We start from the raw sequence: 7,500 nt of genomic DNA, 5'->3' as shown, positions 1-7,500 counted from the left end.
ACATAGATAGACATAAAAGATGTAGGCGAAAGAAGAAATTAAGGAAGAAGTAGAAAAAAATATATCGGGTTTATTCACATTCACTCCATAAATCTAAATAAGTAAAAAAACTTAATCCCCCTTTTTTATTTATTCATAAAATTGCAACAAAATCGCCCCATTGATGAGGTAATGTACAAATTTTGATTTATAATATATCGTATAGAACCAATTAGTTCATTTAGTCACTTAATTGATCTTTTTTCTATCCATCTTAGATCAATTTATATCAATAAAATCAAAATATCTTTTTGTCGTTATCGAAGACGGAATTTGAAGGTAATAAGTGTATAGTATGAATAGAACAAGAGAGGGGGGAAATACTAAAGAAAAGGTTAGCCAAAGCTATATACAAGTTATCCACACCCTCTTTTTTTTATTTCATTAATATTAATGGAATTTCGGTTATTGATTAAGGTGAAGTTCCGTAAAAACACCTGCCTTCTTTAAAATATCATGAACAGTTCCTGTAGGTTGAGCACCCTTTTCAAGGAAATATAGAATAGCAGGAACATTTAAATAGGTTTGATTCTTTATCGGATCATAAAAACCCACTTTACGAAGATCTCTTCCCTCTCTTCGGGATCGAACATCAATTGCAATGATTCGATAAACGGCTCATTGGGATAGATGTAAATTAACAATACCCCCCCCCCAGAACCGTATAAGAAGTTTTCTCCTCGTACGGCTCGAGGAAATTCAAAGTTATGTATAGAATTCTAATTAATGTCAAATAGATCCATAGATTATTAAATCAATTAGACTATGATTTAAATACTTTTTTCTTATTCTTTTGTTTCTTTTTTTTTTTTGAAAAAAAAAAAACTCATTCTTATCCCCATAACTCAAGTTGGATAACTCTTACTCAAAGGAAAACAACCCTTAAGCTTAAGCATTTCATTTATTGAGCGGTCTCTAACCCCTTTATTTTTGCCTGTCTCCTTTACCTTTAGAATCTATTTCGATTCTTCATTCTGATCTAGTTTAGTTATTGAGACAATTGAAAAAGATTTTTACTTGTTCCGGGATCCTTTATCCTTGCCTTGAATCATTGGGTTTAGACATTACTTCGGTGATCTTTAATCGTTTCAAAATGGCAGCAACATACCATTTTTTGTGATTTCTTTTTATCAAAGAATCATATAAATAATGGATTCTCGTGTGATACACTTTTGATCAAATTTGATGTTTGAATTTGAAACTTGTTCAAATTGGATCCTTTCGATTTCTATACCGAACCTATACTTACGAAGTAGTTTTAACTTATTGATTGACACTAACCCTAGATCTCTGCCCTTGATAAATGAATCAATACTTTCTACTCGAGCTCCATCATGTACTATTTACATCAAAACCCTCAAAAAAGAAGAGCTCTAGTGAAACAGAACAAACGATGTCGAGTCAAGAGCATCTTCATTTCTATATAATATAAAATGGTGGGTGTAAGAATCCACAGTGGATCATGTCCTTCAAGTCGCACGTTGCTTTCTACCACATCGTTTTAAACGAAGTTTTACCATAACCTCTACTTTCTTGGAACTGGTATGTAATTGATTCATTTATGGAATCATGTATAGTCATTGGGTTAGTTGGTCCATAGTAATCTATACTCTTATGACATGGGTAGTTTTTGAAAAAGTCTTAGCAATACTTCAATTTATTTAAACCCATATTTTATTGTATATATTGGATCAATAACATTTTTTTTGTATGAGTGCAATATTTATTTCTCTATATATAGATATTTTCTATATAATATATATAGAGATAGAGAGATTTTTTTGAATTTCTATAAAATCAATTAAATTAAGAAATAATTAATTACGAATAATTAAGAATCTCCATTTTTCAATTTCTTCATAGAATGGATTCACGAGTTTCACACTTCTTCGAGTACCAAGGACTCATAAGAAATCATTAAAAAGATTTAATTCATTGAAAATTTCCTACCTCAATATTATTATTTGACTAAAGTTTTGTAAAAAAAAAAAGGATTTATTACATTTTATTATCATAAATAAACGTATGGATTAACCCATCAACTAGATAGATCCAAAATAAAAATCTTTTTCACAAAAAAAGAAATAAAACGATAAAAATACATAATAACAATACATACATATCAGCATTTTCTGCCTAGTTTATTTAACTTAAGAGACTCAAATAATCTTTCCCTAAAATAAAGTGAAAAAGATGTATGAATTGTTACTTGGATTTACAATTATTCATTACAGACAAACACAAAATACGAAAAAATGAGGTGAAAAGAAATACATAATATGTTACATATGTAACTTTATTCTTTATTAATCAGATTCGGGCAGATATGAAAATTGATATCTTCCATTATGGATTAACTCCTATCTACCCCCCCAATTATATAGAGTAGATGCATCATAAATCAAAAAAGGATCCTAAGGGGGACTGGACTAGTTTCGGAGGTGCTAGACTATCTTGTATAAGGCCAAAGTCAAACAGATCTAGATTAAACGATTGTTCCTACCTATTTTTTTTTATTTTACTCGAAATTTGAGTAACCTAAATAGGTCTTAAGAAACTTAAGACCATTGATTGAATTCCATTAGTGCCAAAAACACAAGACCTTCGTGTTTATAATTTAGAAATCCACAGAAAAAAAAATACTCGGGTTTCACACACCATTTAAGAGATAGAGAATAAGAGAGGCTTTCGCATTTCTTAAATGCATCATTATAAGAAAATAAGAAAGAACAATCACATTCGATCTATATCTAATACTAGACTCTTAAGCATAAGGTTGTTTAAAAGGGCAATCTTTAGTCTGATATGATATCGAATATTTTTCTATATATCTTATAATATACTATTATTATATATAATACGCATACTCTGGGACGGAAGGATTCGAACCTCCGAATAGCGGGACCAAAACCCGTTGCCTTACCACTTGGCCACGCCCCATTTATATTCAACACTAATAAACACTAATATTGGTAGTGTTTGGTCGTCAATTCCAGTACAAATATTTATCGAAAAAATTAGATTGTTGCTCGGATTTTGATACGTTTATAGATCCAATTAAACTCAATTTATTGATCATTACATATAATTCCATTAAGATATTGTATGAAAGTAGGATTTCTTCTATTCTCTTTTTATTGGAGAATTGAAGGATTTTTGATTGGCTGAGTTCAAATCAAAGAAAGGTTTTTTGACCTACTTTATGTTATTAATTTTTCCCTTATCCCTTATATCATAGCACTAATAGGGGATTAATAACTCAATCAAATCAAAAGAAATACAATTATCTTCAAGAACAAAGAAAAAAAAATTGTTATGCTTAATATCTTAAGTTTCATCGGTATCTGTCTTAATTCTTTCCTTTATTCAAATAGTTTTTTCGTCGCCAAATTGCCCGAGGCCTACGCTTTTTTGAATCCAATAGTGGATGTTATGCCAGTAATACCTCTATTCTTTTTTCTATTAGCTTTTGTTTGGCAAGCTGCCGTAAGCTTTCGATAAGATTTTGAATACTGTCCGAGACAAATTCATGATTTACTAGAAAAAAAAAGATTCTAACTAGTTATAAGATCAGATAAGTCGTACATACAGTCTGAACCTTTGAGTTGAGTCCAATATTGAAATTCTTCTATAGCTGTGATAAATCTCGATCACTCTCATTTTCTTATTCTTAACTTTTTTCCTTTGAACGACCCTGTTAGAGTCCCCCACAATATATAATTGTGGGTATGAAATCCAATTTTTCGTAATCAACGACTCAACTCTGAAAATTTTTTCCTATTTCTAGAAATAATTTCACTGCATTTCTTGGTGTCAAAACAGGTTAAAATAGAGAATCTATTCTCTTTTTTTTTTTTTAAAAAATGATCTTGGAGATTGTGTAATGCTTACTCTCAAACTATTTGTTTATACAGTAGTAATATTCTTTGTTTCTCTCTTCATTTTCGGATTCCTATCTAATGACCCGGGACGTAATCCGGGGCGTGAAGAATAAAAAAAATCTGATTTTTTTCCTTGCTTGATTTTGAAATGTTCTTAACATTTTATCTATTCCACATCTTTCCTCAACTATAAAAAAATACCAAGTAATTGACAGAAACGGAAAGAGAGGGATTCGAACCCTCGGTACAAAAAAATCGTACAACGGATTAGCAATCCGACGCTTTAGTCCACTCAGCCATCTCTCCCCAAATTGAAAAAGGATAATTACTATCATACATTGTATAAAAAATTGAAAATGAAGGCTTGAAAAAAGCCCTTCTTTATCTCTCTTTATTATCTTTATCCCCCCTTTTATTATTATTATATAGATATATAATTATAGACATATATAATTATATTGATATAGATAATTATCTCGATATATCGATGGATATCTATCTATAAAATCGATAAAAACTTTTTTGATTAGCAATTCAATTCCATTTAGATAAATTAGATAAAGTAAGGGCTCAAAAGAAGAGATATCTCCAATCCTAATATATAAATAATACCAATATATTAAAGATTACTAAAAATATTTATAAATAAATCAAAATAAAGAAATCAAAAAGTACTTCTTTTATTTCATCCGAAAAGTCCTTTTCTTTTTAGTTCCACGGCCTGGCCTGGTCAGTACCTAGCCGGGCTTTTTTTGTTCCAATGAATCGTAGATAAAATTATTTATTTGATTTGAAAACACAAAATGTTTTTGAAACAAATAAAATCGAAACAACAAGAATCATAAGAAGATTTAGTATTTCGATTCCTATGATACAGAAAAAGCTGATATAGAATCAAGGTTCCATTCCTTTCCTTATTATTATTCTTTATTACTTTACTAGAATCAAAAACTTGTTAATTAGTTAATGAAAATGAGTTCTCTTTTCCTAATCTCATTAGTCGCCCTGATGAAAATACGTCAACGCTCGAATTTTTCATGATTCTTTTCTGATCCGATCTTTTTATTACTTATTAATACGACTTATTTTCGTCTTCGACAAAAGGTCCATTTATATACAATAATTGCATTGTAGCGGATATAGTTTAGTGGTAAAAGTGCGATTCGTTCTATTAATCCCTTAATAGTTAAGGGATCCTTCGGTTTGATTAATATTCCGATCAAAAACTTTATTTCTTAAAAGGATTTAATCCTTTACCTCTCGATGAAAGATTCGAGGAAAAATATAAATTCTCGTGATTTGTATCCAAAAATCAGTTCGAAATTGAAAAAATTGGATCATGAAATTACGAAACATAATTTTCTTGAATTGGATCAATACTTCCAATTGAAGGAATAAGGGATCCATGGATAAAGGTGGAATTTTTTCTAATCGTAACTAAATCTTCAATTTTTTCTTTGTATAAGGGAGATTGAAGCAAAACAAAATAGCTATTAAACAATGTCTTTGGTTTACTAGAGACGTCGACATCGTTTTTTAGCTCGGCGGAAACAAAATACTTTTCCTAAGGATTATTTTAAATAGAAATAGGGAACGAAATAAATACCTGGAAAGATTGTTATAATCTTCTCTTGTATAGGGATCATCTATAAAGCGGGTCCTTTTGAATGCATTCAGACGGAAAGGCTGACATAGATGTTATGGGTGGCATTTTTTTTTGTTTACATCTTACATTTAGGAATTTATCCATCTTCCATAAAGGAGCCGAATGAAACCAAAGTTTCACGTTCGGTTTTGAATTAGAGACGTTCAAAATGATGAATCAACGTCGACTATAACCCCTAGCCTTCCAAGCTAACGATGCGGGTTCGATTCCCGCTATCCGCTTATCTTATTCTTATGATTGATATTTTATAATATATATTATAAATATAATAAATTATTTATTAATATTATATTAATGATTATATTAATGTATTAATGAAATTAATGTATTAATGAATTTCATTTATATTTATAAATTCATAATGTAATTAAATTACTCAAATCAAAATTTGCAATTTACTTAATTTTAAGTAATGTATTAGTTAATGTAATGCATCATTGAATTGAATACGCAATTTCCGGAATTCTCACACATTTTTTTTACGAACAAGAGAGGTGAAAATACGAAAAAATAAAATTGGAATGAAAAGCGTCCATTGTCTAATGGATAGGACAGAGGTCTTCTAAACCTTTGGTATAGGTTCAAATCCTATTGGACGCAATTTTTTTCCATATATTTTTTGAGTTTGAAATTTCTATATCATGTCACGAAAGGTATTTTGAATGATTTGAATAAGAGACGCTTATAGTTAATATAATAACTATTATTTATTAATAGTAAATTATAAATTTCATAGTAAATTATAAATTCGTTTTAATATTAATTGTCACTCTAGTTTTAGATTTATTTATTATATATATAAATAAACTAATAATTCGATTCTGTTTTATTTGAAGATAAGATATTAGTAGAAAGGATATTCAAATTCGAAATATTAAGATATTTATGATATTCTAAATATATTATATATTATTAGAAATAGAATCTAATTTTCACTTTTCACTATTCAAAAATTTCTTAATTGTATTTACATTTCATTTTAATATTGATATATATTTCTAGAAATATTATCTACTTTCTTTAATATATTTATATCTTTAATATATTTATATTTATATATATTTATGTTTAGTATTTTATAGAAATTATATATATTCTACCTAATAAAACCTAATACATGAAAAGAATGAAATTATTTCATGTTTAAATTAGAACATTTTAAAGTTCTAAAATTGATTTATACTTTACTGGTTTTCTTTTATACTTGGTCTTGAAGTAGAAAACGTTCCAGCTGTTCCTGAATAGCTTCTTTCAAAAGGGCTTCCGCTTCATTGGTGAATGTCTTCGTGGAAGATATTATTTCTTGAAACTGAGGTTTATTCGTTTTTACGTAAGTACGTAACTCAACGAGAAATTTCCTTACTTGTCCAATTTCTAATGAATCAAGATAACCATTAGTTCCGGTATAAATAGTCATTATCTGTTCTTCTACCGTGAGAGGGGCTGATTGGGATTGTTTGAGCAACTCACGTAATCGTTGACCTCTTGCCAATTGATTCTGAGTAGCTTTATCGAGATCAGAAGCGAATTGCGCAAAGGCTTCTAATTCGGCAAATTGAGCCAATTCCAATTTTGATTTGCCGGCTACTTGTTTCATGGCTTTAATTTGAGCTGCAGATCCTACTCTGGAGACGGAAATACCCACATTAATAGCAGGTCTGATTCCAGCATTGAATAGATCGGCAGATAAGAATATTTGTCCATCGGTAATGGAAATTACATTAGTAGGAATATAAGCTGAAACATCTCCCGATTGGGTCTCAACTATTGGTAAAGCAGTCATACTTCCTTCACCTAAAGCAGAACTTGATTTAGCGGCTCTTTCCAAAAGGCGTGAATGCAAATAAAAAACATCTCCCGGATAAGCTTCGCGGCCCGGCGGTCTTCGTAAAAGAAGAGACATTTGTCGATAAG

At 29.6% G+C, this 7,500-nt stretch overlaps 2 non-coding genes across 2 annotated transcripts; one reads left to right on the top strand and one right to left on the bottom strand.

The window, feature by feature from the left end:
* Positions 1-4,138: 4,138 nt before the first annotated feature.
* TRNAS-GCU (transfer RNA serine (anticodon GCU)) lies at positions 4,139-4,226 on the bottom strand. Its single transcript has one exon. It is a non-coding gene; the product is annotated as a tRNA-Ser (tRNA).
* Positions 4,227-6,114: 1,888 nt separating this feature from the next.
* On the top strand, positions 6,115-6,186 carry TRNAR-UCU (transfer RNA arginine (anticodon UCU)). The gene has a single exon. It is a non-coding gene; the product is annotated as a tRNA-Arg (tRNA).
* The last annotated feature ends 1,314 nt before the right edge of the window (positions 6,187-7,500 follow it).

Source organism: Benincasa hispida, unplaced genomic scaffold (assembly GCF_027475165.1).
Source record: "Benincasa hispida cultivar pf3 unplaced genomic scaffold, pf3_genome.v1.1 HicScf912, whole genome shotgun sequence".
In the NCBI taxonomy this organism is placed as follows: domain Eukaryota; kingdom Viridiplantae; phylum Streptophyta; class Magnoliopsida; order Cucurbitales; family Cucurbitaceae; genus Benincasa; species Benincasa hispida.
This window is presented reverse-complemented; position numbering and strand designations above follow the sequence as displayed.